The following is a 17,520-nucleotide window of genomic DNA, read 5'->3' as shown; positions in this document are numbered from 1 at the left end:
CTATATGTTGATTGTGTATGCTGTGACTTTCCCGAATTTGTGTATCAGTTGTAGCAATTTTTTGGTGGAGTCTTTGGGTTTTCTATATAGATTGTCATGTTTTTGCAAATAGTGAAGGTTTGACTTCTTTCTTGCCAATTTGGATGCCTTTTGTTTCTTTTTGTTGTCTGATTGCTGAGGCTAGGACTTCTAGTGCTATTTTAAATAACTGGTAAGAATGGATAGCCCTGTCTTGTTCCTCACCATAGGAAAAGCTCTCATTTTTTTCCCATTGAGGATGATATTAGCTGTGGGTTTTTCATATATGGCCTTTATGATGTTGAGTTATGTTCCCTTTCTCCTTACTTTGTTTTTTGTTTTTTTTTTTTATCATGAATGGATGTTGTATTTTGTCAAAAGCTTTCTCTGCATCTATTGAGAGGATCGTATGGTTCTTATCCTTTCTTTTATTAATTTATATCACATTGATTTGCAAATATTGAACCACCCTTGCAGCCCAGGAATAAATCTCACTTGACAATAGTGAATGATTCTTTTAATGCACTGTTAGATTTGATTTGCTAGTATTTTGTTGAGAATTTTTGCATCTATGTTCATCAGGGATATTGGCCTGCTGTTCTCTTTTTTAGTGGAGTCTCTGTCTTGTTTTGAAATCAGGATAATGCTGGTCTCATAGAATGAATCTGGAAGTTTTCCTTCCATTTATATTTTTTGGAACAGTTTGAGAAGAATAGGTATTAACTTCTTTAAATGTTTGGTAGGATTTCCCTCTGAAGCCATATGGCCCTAGCCTTGTTTGTTGGGAGATTACTGATTCAATTTTTTGGCTGGTTACCAGTCAGTTCAAATTTTCTATTTCTTCCTATTTCAGTTTTGGTAGTTTATATGTTTCTAGGAATTTATCTATTTCTTCCAGATTGTCCAATTTGTTGGCATATCATTTTTCATAATATCCTCTTGTAATTGTTTGTATTTCTGTGGTATTGGTTGTTATTTCTCCTCTCCCATTTGTGATTTTATTTGGGTCTTTTCTTTTTTCTTTTTGATAAGTCTGGCTAGGAGTTTGTAAGTTTTATCAATTTTGTTTTTGAAGAATCAGGTCCTGGTTTCTTTGATCTGTTCTACTGGTTTTTTTTTTTTAAACTAAATTTAGTTTAGTTTAGCTTAGTTTAGTTTCCATATCATTTATTTCTGCTCTAATTTTTATTATTTCCCTTCTGCTGACTTTAGGCTTCATTGTCATTTTTCGAACTCTTTTAGGTGTCAGGTTAGGTTGTTTATTCGAGATTTTTCTTGCTTCTTGAAGTAGACCTGTCTTGCTATAGACTTTCCTCTTATGATTGCTTTTGCTGCATCCCAAAGATTTTGGACCTTTGTTTTCATTTTCATTTGATTCCATATATTTTTTAAATTTCTTCTTTAATTTCTTGGTTGACCCATTCATTCTTTTTTTTAAAGTTTATATATTTTGAAAGAGAGAGACAGAGAGAGAGAGCACACCCTCATGAGCAGGGAAAGGGCAGAGAAAGAGAGGGAGGCTCCACATTATTGGCATGGAAGCCAATGTGGCACTCAAACCCATGAACCATGAGATCATGACCTGACCTGAAATCAAGAGTCAGACACTTAACCAACTCTGCCACCCAGGTGCCCTTCCCCATTCATTCTTTAGCAGCAGTTTAACCTCCATGTATTTGTGGTGTTTCCAATTTTTTTCTTGTGGTTGACTTCATGTTTCATAGTCTTGTGGTTAGAAAAGATGTATGGTATGATCTCAATCTTTCTGTACTTCTTGAGGCCTGATTTGTGACCTAGTATGTGATCTATTCTGGAGAATGTTCCATGTGCACTTGAAAAGAATGTGTATTCTGCTGCTTTAGGATGAAATGTTCTGAATATATCTGTTAAGTCCATCTGGCCCAGTGTGTCACTCAAAGCCATTTCCTTGTTGATTTTCTGCTCAGATGTTATCTATTGTTGTAAGTGGGGTGTTAAAACCCCCTACTATTATTGTAATATTATCATTTAGTAACTTTATGTTTGATGTATTTTGATGCTTCTATGTTGGGTGCATAAATATTTACAACTGTTAGATCTTCTTGTTGGATTGTCTCCTTTATTATTATATAGTGTCTTTCTTTGTCTCTTATTTGTAGTCTTTATTTAATTTAATTTATTTAGTTAGTTATTTGTTTATTTTAGAGAGAGAGAGTGCAAGTGGAGGAAAGGGGCAGACAGGTGAGAGAGAGAGAACGAGAATCTCAAACAGTCTCCATGCTCAGTCCAGAGCTTGATCCCATGACCTTGGGATCATGACCTGAGCTGAAATCAAGTCAGATGCTCATCTGACTGAACTACCCAGGTGCCCCGTTATGGTCTTTGTTTTAAAGTCTATTTTGTCTGGTACAAGTATTGCTGCTCTGGCTTTCTTTTCACATCCATTTGCATGACAGATGTTTCTCCATCCCCTCACTTTCAATCTGTAGGTGTCTTTAGGTCTAAAATCAGTCTCTTGTGGGCAACAGATTAGATGTGTCTTTTTTTTTTTTTAATCCATTCTGACACCCTATGTCTTTTGATTGGAGCATTTAGTCTACTCACATTCAGAGTAACTAATGATAGGTATGTTTTTAGTGCCATTTTATGACTTGTTTTGTTGTTTTTTTCTGGAGATTTTCTCTGTTCTTTTCTAGTCTTTGTCACTTTTGGTCTTTTTTCCCACTCAGTCTGTCCCCTTTAATGTTTTTTGCAGGCCTGGTTTAGTGGTCATGAACTCCTTTAGCTTTTGTTTGTCTGGAAAACTCTTTATCTCTCTGTCTATTCAGAAAGATAGCTTTGCTGGATAGAGTATTCTTGGCTGCAGATTTTTCCCATTCAGCACATTGAATATATCATGCCACTCCCTTCTGGCTTGCCAAGTTTCTGTGGAGAGATCTGCAGCTAGCTTTATGGGTATTCCCTTGTAAGTTAGGGACTTCTTTTGTCTTGCTGCTTTTAGGACTTTTTTCTTTATCACTATGTTTTGCAAATTTAACTATAATATGACTTGGTGTTGGCCTGCTTTTGTTGATTTTGATGGGAGTTCTCTGTGCCTCCTAGATTTGGATGTCTGTTTCCTTCCCCAGAAGTTTTCACCTATTATTTCCTCAAATAAACCCTGCCCCCTTTCCTCTCTCTTCTTCTGAGACTCCTATGATATGAATGTTATTATGTTTGATGAAGTCACTGAGTTCCCTAAGTTTATTCTTGTGATCCATAATTCTTCTTTCTCTCTTTTGTTCAGCTTCATCATTTTCCATTATTCTTTCTTCTATATAATTTATTCATTCCTCTGCTTCTTCCATCCTTGTGGTCATTACATCTGGTCAGTTTTGAATCTCAGTTATTGTATTTTTCATTTCTGATGGCTTGTTTTTTTTAACTTTTATCTCTGTGGTAAGGGTCTTTCTGATGTTTTCCATGCTTTTCTCAATCCCAGCGAGTATCCTTATGATTGTTGCCATAAATTCTTCACCAGGCATATTACTTATATCTGTTTTGATTAGATCTCTGGCCATGAGCTTTTCTTGTTCTTTCTTTTGGGCTGAATTCCTCCATCCTGGCATTTTGTCCGAGGTGTGCATACCTAGTTAAATGAAAGACTTGATGCTACTTCCACTAGAACTGAAGTCTTGCAGAAATCTCTGGTGGATAGATGTGGTGTGTGCAGGGGTTTGTGCTGGTATTCTGTGGGAGAGGCCCACTGTTCTGGGTCTTAGGAACACTTGCCTGAGAAAAGCAGTACCAGCAGAGCTTGGGGGCGGGGGGTAGGACTTGGTGTAAGCAGGTTAGACAGCCAGTGTTGGCACTGTGCTGTTTACCGAAGCTAGTTTATGCTGAGGGGTGGGAGAGAGAAATGGTACCAGCATTTCTTTGTCCCCGAAGAGGGGTCTCTGTGCTTGCTACTTTCAGGGAATCCCTTCCAAAAGAGCAAATAATTTCTCCTCGTGTGTTCCAGGAGTTTTCAGATTGCTGATTTCACACTGTCTGTCTCTGGGTTACTTGCCTGTCTGGAGCAGCACAGTGCACTTTGGGCTCTAACCCAGCCAGGCCTGCTGACTTTTAAAACTCCAAACTTTAGGGACCTGCTGTGGCAGGGCCTGTGCTGGTCTTCTAGGGCGTGGTCTTACACACTGGGATGGATGCAGGTTTGATGGAGAATGGCAGTCAAGCCAGAGTGCAGGGGTGTGGCATTTGGAGTAAGTGGGCTAAACAGCCAGTATCCAGGTTAGCTGCCTTCAGCAGGTGTCTTTGCACCTATGCTGAAAGGCAGGGGAAGGAAATGGCACCCACTGGCTCTTTTTCCCCCGAGAGGCATCTCTATGAACACCACTTCTCGCAGATATACTTTAAGAAGAGCGAACAGTCTCTTTCCATGCACCTTAGGCAATCCTTAGATCGCCCTGGGGTGCTTGCCTGCCTTCTCTCTAGGAGTAGGGCAGCACCCTCAGGTCTCTACCCCAGTACAGCCACTGACCTCTAAGACTCCTGTCTTTGAGCACTGCTGATTTCCAAAACTCAAGAAAATCAGCCCCTCTCATTTTCCCAGCATGGCTTTGGGGAAATGTTCTCCTTGTTTGTATCCCTGTGCACTCTGTTCTCACTCCACAGTTGTAACTTCTGATTTATTTCTCTGTCTTGCTGATACACCAGTTCTGTGGAGGCAAGAGCTGTGTCTATTTTGTTCATTGTTAATGATCCCATCACCTAGCAGAGCATCTGGCACTTAAATATTTGTGAGATGAGTGAAAAATGGACACAATAAGGTAGTATATGATAGGAGAGTAATAATTAATTGTTCATTAGTTATTACCTAGAACCATAATTGTCAAAAATTTAGCTAAAATGAAACAAAATTGCATAAGCCTATATCTTCTCCTACAATGATATCAGCAATGGATTTCTTTATACCATTACCAACTTAAAAAATATTTCATTGAGGTACAACTTACAATGATATGTACAAATCTTAAATCTAAAGCTTGACTGGTTTTTTACACACGTACACACCTTGTGAAACCACTACTCAGATCAATATGTAGAACATTTCCAGCACCCCAGAAGGCTCCCTTACCCTCTCTTCCAATCAATATTTTTTCAAAGATAATCATTCTTTTGACCTCCATTACCACAGTTTTGCTTGCCTGATTTTGTACTCCATATAATGGGATCATGAAGATGGATTTTTACATATTTGGTTTCTTTTACTCAATATCATATTGGTGAGATTTGTTCTTTTCATTGTTATTTTCATTCCATTGTATGAATATGCTTTACTTTTCCATTCTATTGCTGAAAGACATTTGGGTTGTTTCAAGTTTGAATATTATCAATAAAGCTATGATGCATATTCTCATGTATAACTTTTGGTGGACATGGCACTAATATATGTTGAGTTTAGACAGGAGAGGATTTGCTAGGCCATAAGATATGTATAAGTTTAGCTTAAGTGGATATATTATTAAATGTTTTACCAAAGTCATTATACCAGCTTATACTCTCATCAATAAATGTATGAGAGTTCCCCATTGTTCTGCAACCTTGATATTAACTTCCTATTAACTTTCACTCACTTATAAAAATTTACACAATCATCTGAGATGAAACTGACATTATGAATTACTGCAATACTATAAAATTATTCAAAATAGGCTTCCTGAGGTTGGTTAGTTTTCAGGCATAAAATAGTAAGAATGGCTAATATATACTGAATATACACTGCTTGCTAGGCATATTTGGGATAGTTTATGTAGGCTACCTCATTTGATCATCACTATACCTCTGTGAAGTAGATACTGTTATTCCCATTTTATGGATGAGAAATTTGTAGCATAGAGAGACATACTTTTAAAGACCTGGCTAGAAGCACCTGTACAGACTAGTTAATGCAACTGCTTATTGTAGACACAAAGCCAGTTCAGAGAGCAGGCTGCATCATATGAAGGAAGATCACTCAGTTTGTTAGAGGTAGAATCTGGATTGACATCCAGATATCTTAACTTCTTGTGTGGCATTGATAACAAATCAGCAGTGTACAAACTATATAATATTAACAACAATGAAAATAAACACTCTTGAAAAAGTACTTCATTCCTTCAGAATTTAGTTATTACAGTTTTGGTTTGTGGAATAAATTCACCATGTTCTAAAATAATTTTAACAATTTTAAATAATTGTCAAGCAAGGTCGTATAAAAAAAGGATTCATGTTTTGTGGTGCCATAAGCTTATACAACTAGGGAGAACTCATTAAGAAAAATAACAGGGGTGCCTGGGTGGCTCAGTCAGTTAAGCATCCGACTTCAGCTCAGGTCATGATCTCATGGTTCATGAGTTCAAGCCCTACATTGGGTTCTCTCCTGTCAGCGCGGGGCACACTGAATCCTCTGTCCTCCTCCTTCTCTGCCCCTCCCCTGCTTGCTCTCTTTCTCTCTCTCCTTATCTCTCAAAAATAAATAAACATTAAAAAAAAAAGAGCATAAAAAAAATCTTTTGCCAATACTACAAAAAACATGTGAATGTATTGCTAGATCCTATTGATACACAGCCTCATATATGAAGATTTCCCCCTTCTTATCCCCCTCTTCTGGTATTCATGCCCTGGTGTACCTCCTCTCTCATATTGCATTGAGGTTGGTCTGTGAGACCAACAGAATTAGGTAGCAGTGATGTCAGTTTGGAGGCTAGGTTATAAAGGGCATTATGACTTTTACCCCTCTCTCCCAGATCATTCACTCTGGGGGAACTCAGCTTCCATGTCTTGAGAACCATCAGACAACCCTGTGGATTAGACCATGCAGTGACAAACTGAAGCCTCCAGCCCACAGCTATGTGATTACCATTTCAGAAGTGGATCCTCCAGCCCTGGTCAAGCCTTTAAATAACTGCATTTTTGGCTGACAGCTTAATATTCTGAGCCAGAGCCACTCAGAGAAGCAGCTCCCAGATTTCAGACTCTCAGGAATTGTGTGAGATAATAAGGTTATTGTTTTAAGCTGATAAGTTTTGGAGTAATTTGTTATCCAAAAATTGCTAAGTAATACAGGCCCCTAAAAGGGCCTTGGAAGAGGCCATGCAAGTGAGAGGCCTAGAAGTTTGAGTTTCATAGTTGTTTTTTTTTTTTTAACTTTAACGTTTATTTATTTTTGAGAGAGCGAGCGAGCGAGTGTGAGTGGGGGAGTGGCAGAGAGAGAGGGAGACACCGAATCCGAAGCAGGCTCCAGGCTGTGAGTTGTCAGCACAGAGCCCAATACGGGGCTGAAACTCACGAACTGTGAGGTCATGACCTGTGCCTAAGTTGGACGCTCAACCAACTGGGCCACCCCGGTGCCCCAAGTTTCATAAGTTTTATGATAAATAGGTCTCTGTCTATGTTAATGGCTAAGTCTACTAGATTGTTGTGGCAGAGACAGCTACCAACAGCTCCACCACCAAAATTTGTTCTTTTTTCTTCCACAGCAGCCTTAACTATCATGGCTGTAGGTCATGCCTGTCCAACCACAAGCCACATTGTGCAGCCTCCTTTGCTGCGGAGTGTTTCATGTGACTGAGCTCTTGATACTGGAATGCATCAGAAGCTATTTGTGCCCTTCTGGACTATGCTTTCAAGGGACTAGACATTGTGCGCCTTTCCTCCTTCTTATGGGCCAGGATGGTGACAAGCAGAGTGACCTTAGAAGCCACATGTTTAGGATGACAGAAACTCTGTTCTGCCAAGTCCCTGAATGACCTGGAGTTCATGGAGCTGAACCCTTCCAAGCTGGAACACCCCTCTGAACCATTTCGTTAGAGAGAAATAAAGCTTCTATTATGTTTGAATGATTATATTTTAAGGTCTATGTTTTCCAACAAGTAAGTCAACTTTAACTAATTAGTTATGATCTTCAAAAATTAGATAGTTTATTTTTCCCCTGGAAGTAGGCTTGATGTTATTTATTGGCTAATTTATTAAGTTTTTGTTCTTCTGAAATAAACCTTTTTTTGAATGTATTTGGTTTTAGGTCCTGGTTCTACACTTAATAGCTTTGTAATCAGGATTATTACTTCTCTGAGCTCAGTTCTTCTCTGAGCTATACAATTCCATCTATAAAATGGGGATGATACCTTCTTCATAGCCTGTTATGAGAGTTAGTGAGATAATGTTTATAAAACACTGCCTGGAACCTAGCAAAAACTCAATAAATAGTAGCAATTTTTATTGTAATAAGAATAATTATTATTTAACATTTATTTACTTATTTAAGTAATATCTACACCCAACGTGGGGCTTGAACTCATGACACCAAGATCAAGAGTCACATGCTCTTCCAACTGAGCCAGCCATGTTCCCCATTTTTATTATTAATACTACCTGTTCAGTGTTGCACTTTGGACAGAGCATGAGGTTTGGAGATATAAAATCTGAGCTCAAATTCAAACTGTCACTTCTGCTTGCTGTGACCTTGGATATGATAACTTATCCAGTCTTTTTCCTTCTTAGACTCATCATCTATATTGCTGAACACATAGTTGCACTAAATATCTTTATGTTTTTATTCTAAGCTTATCCAGGAGAGCTGTAAGTCAGACACATAGCAAATTTGACTAAATGCTTTTGTATTTCTGGGACAGGGGAAGGTGTGACTGAACATGATGGCATGTTCAAGACTAGACTGAACATGGCAGCCGAGCCCAAGTGAACAAGAGACCAGGATGGGGAACCTGGAAAATATTTCTTTTTTTTTTTTTTTTTTTAGTCATGAAGATCCATGTCATCCTACAAGGGAATGTTTGAGTTATTCTGAATTATATTCCTGGGGAGATATGATAATCACCTATCCCTTCTATTGGGGAACTCCTACTTCACTTCCTGTGGCCCTTGAGGCGTTGTCAGTTACAGTGTTCCATTTTACTCCGTCCCCTTCCTCCCTCCACATGACTATAAATGTCAGTAAAAACCTTCCCTACCACAGGGAAAGAGAACCTGTCACAATAGGGGAGATCGAGCTGGAAACAGACAGCAGTGGGAGAGAGCATGATTGGATAGCTTGAGCTCCTGGATTAATCTGTGCCTGAAGCTACACTACTCCCCAGACTTCCAAGCCACATGAGCCAATACAGCCCCTATATTCATTATACATATTTGAGTTGGGGTTTTGTAACTAAAAGTGTCCTGGCTAATATAGGAACTTTTGCAAAATGCACATATTTGGGCTCCAAGTCTGGAGCCTCTGATGTAGTTGGGTCTGAAATGGGACTGAGGCATGTGCGTTCTTTTAAAATTTCTCTAGGGGCGCCTGGGTGGCTCAGTTGATTGAGTCTCCACCTCTTGATTTAGGCTCAGGTCATGATCCCAGGTCGTGGGATGGAGCCCCAGATTGGGCTCCATGCTGAGTGTGGAGTCTGCTGTCTCTCTCTCTCTCCCTCTCCTCCTCTTTCCTGCTCGCACCCCCTCCCAAAATAAAAAAATAAAATCTCTCTAAACTCTACCTCCCTGCTCAAGTTGAGAAACACTACCTTTTTTTTTTTTTTTTTAATTTAGATTTCAAGTTCATAGGACACATTTATCATACTCAGTTCATGGCATACTATCATCATTGGTCCATGCAATGTCCCTCTCTGAGTTTGTTAATTTCATTTTTTTCACCATACTGCACTTCCATTATCACTGCCCACAAAGACCACCACTCTAATGTATTGAATGAGTGTATTCACTTTGTATCTACTTTTGTAAAATGTGTTTTGTTGTTTTCTATGCATGCATTTCTCATTTACAAAAACAGCATTTTGTTACATAACCTATTCTGTTTTTTACTTTAAAAAATTTTAGACTCTTTTTTTAGAGCAGTTTTAGATTTACAGAAAATGTGAGCAGGAAGTACAGAAAGATCCTATATACTCTTCCTGACCCCCAACCCAGTGTCCCCTATGATTAACATCTGCATTAGTGATTAACTTTTGAACTTCAGCTGTCCTAGAAATGAATGATAGGACAGTACTGGGTGGTAAGGGAGCCTTTTGACTCCCAATAAATGACAATGCTTTTCTATGAATGGAAATAAAGAGATGTCTTGGAATATGGAGATAGATTAACAACAAAACTCCAAAGTCTATTATACAAATTGGTGCTAGATCACTTAAAAATTTCTTTTCCTTCTGATTTTAAAACTCTTGACTCATCTTCAAGGAGAAAAAGAACAGAGGTCATGAGAAATATCATAGCCAAGTTGCAAGTTCTGTGATTTTATACTTGTGAGAACTAGTTTCAAAGTAAGTTTTCAATTCAATTCTTTGAATTAAATAGAAAAAGAAAATGAGAGGAAGAGTCAGCATCTGAAGAGAGATGACTGAAGTTCTTCTAATGGCGATTACTATGTGAAGATGTCACAGGGCATCATGACATCCACAGGAAAAAGAAATTTCTGTCTCTGCTGGTAAGGCTGTGGGCAAACAGGCAAACTACATTTCTGGGGAACTCCTCTGAGAGGCATTTTGGCAGTATCTGTCAAATTTCCATATGCATCTACCTTCAAATCCAAGGAAATCTTGCTCAGTTTGGACTCAACTGGAAGTTATTTCTTCCCAAAAGGAACTGAACTGGATGTAAATCTCGCTGAAGCCCTCAGTAGGGGCAGAGCACGAAGATGCTGGTCGGAGGTACACACCAAGGTGTGAGTGTGGAAAAGCTGCCACTCCCTGGAAGTAAGAAGCTGGTAGCAGGTCAGCACAATGTGTTCAAGGAAAGCTAACCCCCCATAGCCATCATCCAGGGAGATACCTTAGTAAAATCTGAACTTTGAGCAAGTGCAGATGCAGATTTTGAGAATTCTTTTAAGTTTATTTATTTGAGAGAGGCGGAAAGAAGGGAGGGAGAGAATCCCAAGCAGGCTCTGTGCTGTCAGGGCAGAGCCTGACTTGGGGCTTGATCCCACCAACTGTGAGATCATGACCTGAGCCAAAACCAAGAATCAGACACTCAACGGCCTGAGCCACCCAGGAGCCCTGTGATTTTGAGAACTTTTAATGACTTGTAAGGAAGGAGTTTTCCTAGGCAAACTTGGTGTGTAGCAAGAATGGCGTTCCTTGGAGGAAGATCAGTAAAGCCTAGATCGTAAGTGAGTAAGTGAAATACAGTTGAGAACAGAAACATCTCCCAAGAGTTGACTAAGAACTCCACCACTCCTTTGGTGTAGAGACACTGGAATATGGCACACAAAACACCTCTGCGCCGTATTCATTGTACTACTTGGTGTGGGCATAATTAGTGAACCACGTGCATTTTCTTTTATACTGTGATTCAGTCAGTTTCTATTAGTCTATATTATTTTCATAGAGCCCCAAGCTGTAGATAATGGCCCAGATGGTGGACTCAGATGACAGTTGCTGTGAGTTGCTCCAATGAGGTGACCTGGTTGGCTGGGGCCCTAACAGCATGGTGCCTGAGTTTTCTGTCTGGTGTGCTGCCTGTTACAATGACACTGGGCAAGAAGTAATGTTTGTCCTAGTGACTCTGGCCCCACAAGAAACAAACACTTTGTGTTTAGCCTGTTCTGTTCCAGAAGGCAAGGAAGTATGTCATATGCTAACGAAATTGTTTTATATAGTGAGTAATGTTTGCCATATATTATAGAAATAGTTTTATATGCGGGGCACCTGGGTGGCTCAGTTGATTAAGCGTCCGACTTCGGCTCAGGTCATGATCTCATGGTTCATGAGTTCAAGCCCTGTGTCGGGCTCTGTGCTGACAGCTCGGAGTCTCGAGCCTGCTTCAGATTCTGTGTCTTCCTTTCTCTCGGCCCCTCCCCTGCTCATACTGTGTCTCACTCTCTCTCTCTCAAAAATAAATAAACATTAAAAAAATAGTTTTATATAGTGAGTAATGTTTAAGGTTTTATGCTCTAAAGCACTGGTTCTCTAAACATTATTGTGCATCACAATTGCCTAGAGTGCTATTAAAACCCAGATTTCTGGGCCCCAACCTCAGAGATTCTGATTCAGTAGGTCTGGAATGGGGCCCAATAATTTGCATGATAAGCTTCCGTTATCTAGAACATTCACAGGTTAAATTTCTTATTCCTCGTGATGCTGAACTTAAAACTTAAGATGTTACTGCCAAGTGATATGGAAAGCAGGATGCTCATTACAACTGTCTCTGCTTCCTTTCCTGCACCAAAGGCTTCTGGGACCACTCTGCTGTACTTCCTCGATCCTCTGCCAAAGTCCCACCTCCAAATTGGAATCTAAAATGGGGATTTCACACTTCTCTGTTATTAATTTCTCTCTTCTCTTTCCTCCATTTCCTGGTGCTAACATGTAAAAGAATAATGACTAATATGGGGCACCTGGGTGGCTCATTTGGGTGAGCATCCGACTTTGGCTCAGATCACTATCTCTCAGTTCATGAGTCTGAGCTCTGCATCAGCTCTCTGCTGTCAGTGCAGGGCCCATTTCAGATCCTCTGTCCCCCTCTCTCTCTGCCCCTCCCCCACTCATTCTCTGTCTCTCTCTCTCTCTCTCTCTCTCTCTCTCTCTCTCCCCCCCTCTCTCTCTGTCTCTCAGAAAAGAAAGAATAATGACTAATATATAGCAGTATATAATTGAACAGTTGTGTTTGAGGAGTTCAAAGAAAAGGACAATCAAGAAAGATCCATGGAAGAATTGAAAAGGAAGCTCAACCTGGACAGAAGGATGTCATCTGGCCAGGCAGATAATAGCATATGTTTCTGACCAAAGCAGCCTCTTGGGCAAAGGTCCAGAAGCAGGACAAGTGGAGAGACAGGTCTGAGAGAGGGGTGTGTGCTGGAGAGAAAGGAAGAAGGAAGACGGAACAGGTAAGGTCGGACTAGAGGGCCAGGCAGAGCTCAGAGTGGATTTAGTAAGACGTGGGAAGGTGCTGAAGGTTTTATAGTGATTACAGGCTTGTTTCAGGCAGATTAGTTAGGCAATGGAGTGTGCGAGATGGCTTGACAGTGGAGGCCACCCAGCAGGCTGTTCTGGAAATTCAAATCTGCACAAGCCAGTACTGGGTTCCTTCTTACAGCCTGAAATGCATTTAATTCATAATCTAAGACATCCTTAGATATTACCTCAATGAGTCTGGGCAAGCTGGGCCACATCATGTTCTGACTTTCTTATATTGAAGCCATCTAAAAATCACTTTTATTTTCAATACTTTATATGTAATTGTTCAAAGTGATTTTAAATAAAGTCTTTTCAAGCTTACACGTCTATTCTTTCCATTTTACAGGGTTGGAACTAGCCTTTTATTTCCTTGCATCACCTCACCTTCTCATCCCTCCAAGCCTTTTCTTTCCTGCCTCAGTAAGTTCTCTCCTCATTTCATCGTCTAAGTCTAAATTATCTGTATATCCTTTTTCCACCTGGCCTAGTTTAGAGGTAAGCATTTCCTTTTGCCTAATGATTAGACTCACAAAAAGATACAGTGACAGATGGATTTTCCTCCCAATGTTGCTTCCATTTAGTTTATGTCATATATGATTCATTGATGATCTCAGGATAAAAGCAGAATATGTTCCTCATTTGAATGAGGGAATATGAGTATTTTCCCCTATGTTATACGTGTAACCACATTTCCCTAGGTCATACTGATGACATAGCAGTGTGTGGCTCAGTCTGTACTAGCAAAATGCAGAGATCCCAGTCCTCAGATCCTTCATAGAAACTTTAGGGTGTCTGCTTCAGAGGGTGTTTTCCTGGCTCTCGTCATCCTCATTTGTGCTCCTAAGGTCAGCCCTGTGGTTCCCACTACCTTGACACCTCCTCAACATAGGCGTATTCATGCTTACTCCTTAATTCCATTGTTTTTTTTTTTTAAATGTTTATTTGTATTTGAGAGAGAGAGACAGAGCACGAGGGGGGTGGGGCAGTGAGAGAGGGATATACAGAATCCGAAGCAGGTTCTAGGCTCTGAGCTGTCAGCATAGAGCTTGACTCAGGACTCGAACCCATGAACCATGAGACCATGACCTGAGCCGAAGTTGGATGCTTAACCCACTGAGCCACCCAGGCACCCCACCTTAATTCCATTCTTAATGGCTGTCATCCCACCCTTCTTTCCTGGCCTACCCTCTTCCAGGGCCCCAAAACAGATGTGCTTTGTGCTCAGAAGCAGTGGTCTTTATTACTGCTCCTTCCAGGATCAAAGCCCAAGCCAGAAGCTAGGCTGAGCTGCAATTACAGGAACAGTCATGGTGCTATCTCATAAGTCATCCTCCCTTTGATGTCCTCCAGTGAATTCATATCAAGCATGTATGCCCCAAATCTCCTCTCAGGGAATAAACAGAACCGTGAATTACACTGCAAGATTTCTATAACTCATTTCTTGAACTTAGGGCAGTTTTATCATGGTTTCTACAAAATTTTGTCTTTGGGTATTTGGAAGTGATGATGAGGCACATTTCTCCACTCCTCCTGTTTCTTTCTCCCCTCCCTAGATACTGTACACCTGGCCTCAATGGGGCCCCCTGAGGTTCTCATTCAAATCAGGTGCAGCTCTGACAGCCCCCAAATACCATCAAAATGTCTAAATATCTGATGTACACAAATTAGGTCCTGTTCATTCATTCAAAATATATTATAAACATCTACTCTATGTCAAGCATCATTCTTAGAACTTGGGTGATAGCAGTGAACTAGGCAGGCAAAATCTCTGCTCTCAGAATTTATGGTAAACAAATAATTTCAGATCGTGCTAAGTGCTGTGATGAAAATAAGGCAGTGATGGGGATGGTAAGGGAAGCCTTGCTGAAGAGGTGACAATCTGAGACCTCTATGGTGAGAGGCAGCCATGAGAAGCCCTGGGCAAAGAACATTCTACACAGGAGGAAGATTAAGTGTAAAGACCTGAGCCAGAAGTGGAAGGCCAGTTAGCCTGCACTGTAATATAAATGGAGGATGGGTGTGAGGGAAGTGATGGGGGGGGTGAGATAAGAAAGGCAGGCAGGGGTCATACCATATAGGGCCTTATAGGGCTAGGTAAGGAGGTTCAATTTTACGTAAGTGCCATAGGAAGTCATTGAAGAGTTTAACCAGTAGAAAATCATGATCTAAGTTTTTTTCCTAACTAGTATTTTTTTAAATTAAGATATAATTCACAGGGTGGCTTAGTCAGTTGAGTTTCCAACCTTGATTTTGGCTCAGGTCATGATCTCACAGTTCATGGGATCAAGCCCCAGGTCGGGCTCTGTGCTGATAGTGCAGAGCCTGCCTGGAATTCTCTCTCTCCCTCTCTCTCTGCCCCTCCCCCACCTGCACGTGCTCTCTCTCTCTCTCTCTCTCTGTCCCAAAATAAATAAACATTTAAAAAGGATATAATTCATATAACACAAACTTCATCATTTTAAAGTGTACAATTCATTGGTTTTAGCATGTCATAATGAGTGCAACCATTATCACTAATTCCAGAGCATTCCTGTCACTCCAAAAAGAAACATCATACCTGTTAGCAGTTCCTCCCCTTTCCCCAGCCCTGGGCAAACAGTAATTTGCTTTTCAAATCTATGGATTTGCCTATTCTGGACATTTTTACATAAATGGAATCATAGAGCCTATTGTGCCAACCTTCTTTCACTTAGCATAATATTTCAAGGTCATTCATGTTGTAGCATGTAATAGTATTTCATTCCTTTTTATGACAATAATATTCCATTTTATGTATAGACCACATTTTATCCATTCATCTGTTAATGGACAGTTGGGCTGGTTCAGTTTTTCGCTTTTATGAATAATGCTGCTATGAACATTTGTGTACAAGTTTTTTATGAATATGTGCTTTCATTTGTCTTGGGTATATACCTACGAGTAGAATTGCTAGATCATTTTGTGTGTAATTCTGTGTGTAACTTCTTGAGGAACTACCAAATTCCTTTCCAAAGTGGCTGCTCCGAGAAAGAGCCATTTTATATTCCAAACAGCAATGTATGAGGATTCTAATTTCTCCACATCCTTGCCAACACTTGTTATTTTATGTTTTTCTGATTAGAGCCATCCTAGTAGGTATAAAGTCACATCTCCTTGTGCTTTTGATTTGTCAATTCTCTAATGACTAATGATGTTGAGAGTCATTTCATGTGCTTTTTAGTTGTTTGTATATTTCTTTGGAGAAATGTCTACCTAAGCCCTTTGTCTATTTTTATCTTGGGTTATTTGTCTTTTTATTGTTGAGCTGTAAGAGCTCTTTTTATATTCAAGATACTTGGCCCTTCTCAGACATATGATCTGCAAAAACTTTCTCCCGTTCTGTGGGTTATCTTTTCATTTCTTGATTTTTTTTTTGACCTCATATAAGTTTTTAGTGACCTTATATAAGGCTATTCTGGCAGCTATGTGGAAGACAGACTATTAGGGAGCAAAAATGGTGGCAGGGAGATGAGTTGGGAACTATTGCAGACAAGACTATCTCTTGTCTCCAGGCAAGAAATGACAATAACTTGGATGGTAGAAAAGGTTCTGGCTTTACATCATCATTGGCAGCTCAAAGTATGCAGTGCTAGGTCAACTGTCTGAAATATTATACTTTATACTGTTTTGAGCCCAAGGGAGAAAATTGTGGCACAACTAATATTCATGTGGCTCATCCATAGACTTAAAAATCAGCTTTATCATGTAGCTTCAAGTGGCTCTGGATTTACTACACCAGTCCTGACCATGGCTACAGATTTTGGAGATCCAAACTGCGAATCTCACTGATAAAAATATGACAAATCTTATTAATAAGCTCATATACAGGAATGGGAACTCTTAAAGTAAAGAGAATGTGCTATTTTGGGAACTGAGGTACAAAAACAACTCAAAGGCCTGTGCCTGGGCCCTCCATCCCCAGTAATGAAGTCTCTTCAGACAACAAAGGAGAAATTTGAAACTTATGGTTTAGTCTGACTGTAAGAGCAAAAACTTTTAAAGGAAACTCTCTTTGTTCAGACTGCTATGACAAAATGCCATAGACTGGGTGGCTTATAAAAACAGAAATTTATAGTTCTGATTGCTGGGAAGTCCAAGATAAGGGCACTGGCAAATTTGGTGTCTGGTGAGAGCTCGCTTCTTGGTCCATAGACTGCCATCTTCTCACTATGACCTCACATGGTGGAAGGGAGCTCTCCGGGGCCTTTTTTGACAGGGCACTAAGCTCACTTAGAAGAGTTCCATCCTCACGACTTAGTCACCTCCCAAAGATGACCACTTCCAAACACCATCTTATTGGCCATTAGGATCTAAAATGAATTTGGGGAGGACACAAACAATCCACAGTAGAAACAGAATGAGAGTTCAGTGGAGAGACTGGACATATAGGAAGATCAACATAAGCTCTTGGCAACAAGAAAGGATATATGCCAAAGGAATAGGAGGTATACTGGGGAGGGGTGGGGGGGCGGGGCTGATTGTTCATAACAAGGGTATTAGAAAAGGTAAAGATGTTTTTAATTATTATTAGTTTAGGAGTCATGATTAGGCCCATTAAAAAAAAAAAAAAGAGGTAAAATCTCTG

Source organism: Panthera pardus, unplaced genomic scaffold (assembly GCF_024362965.1).
Source record: "Panthera pardus isolate Hobbes unplaced genomic scaffold, ASM2436296v1 HiC_scaffold_16, whole genome shotgun sequence".
Lineage (NCBI taxonomy): Eukaryota > Metazoa > Chordata > Mammalia > Carnivora > Felidae > Panthera > Panthera pardus.
Note: the sequence above shows the minus strand (reverse complement) of the source record.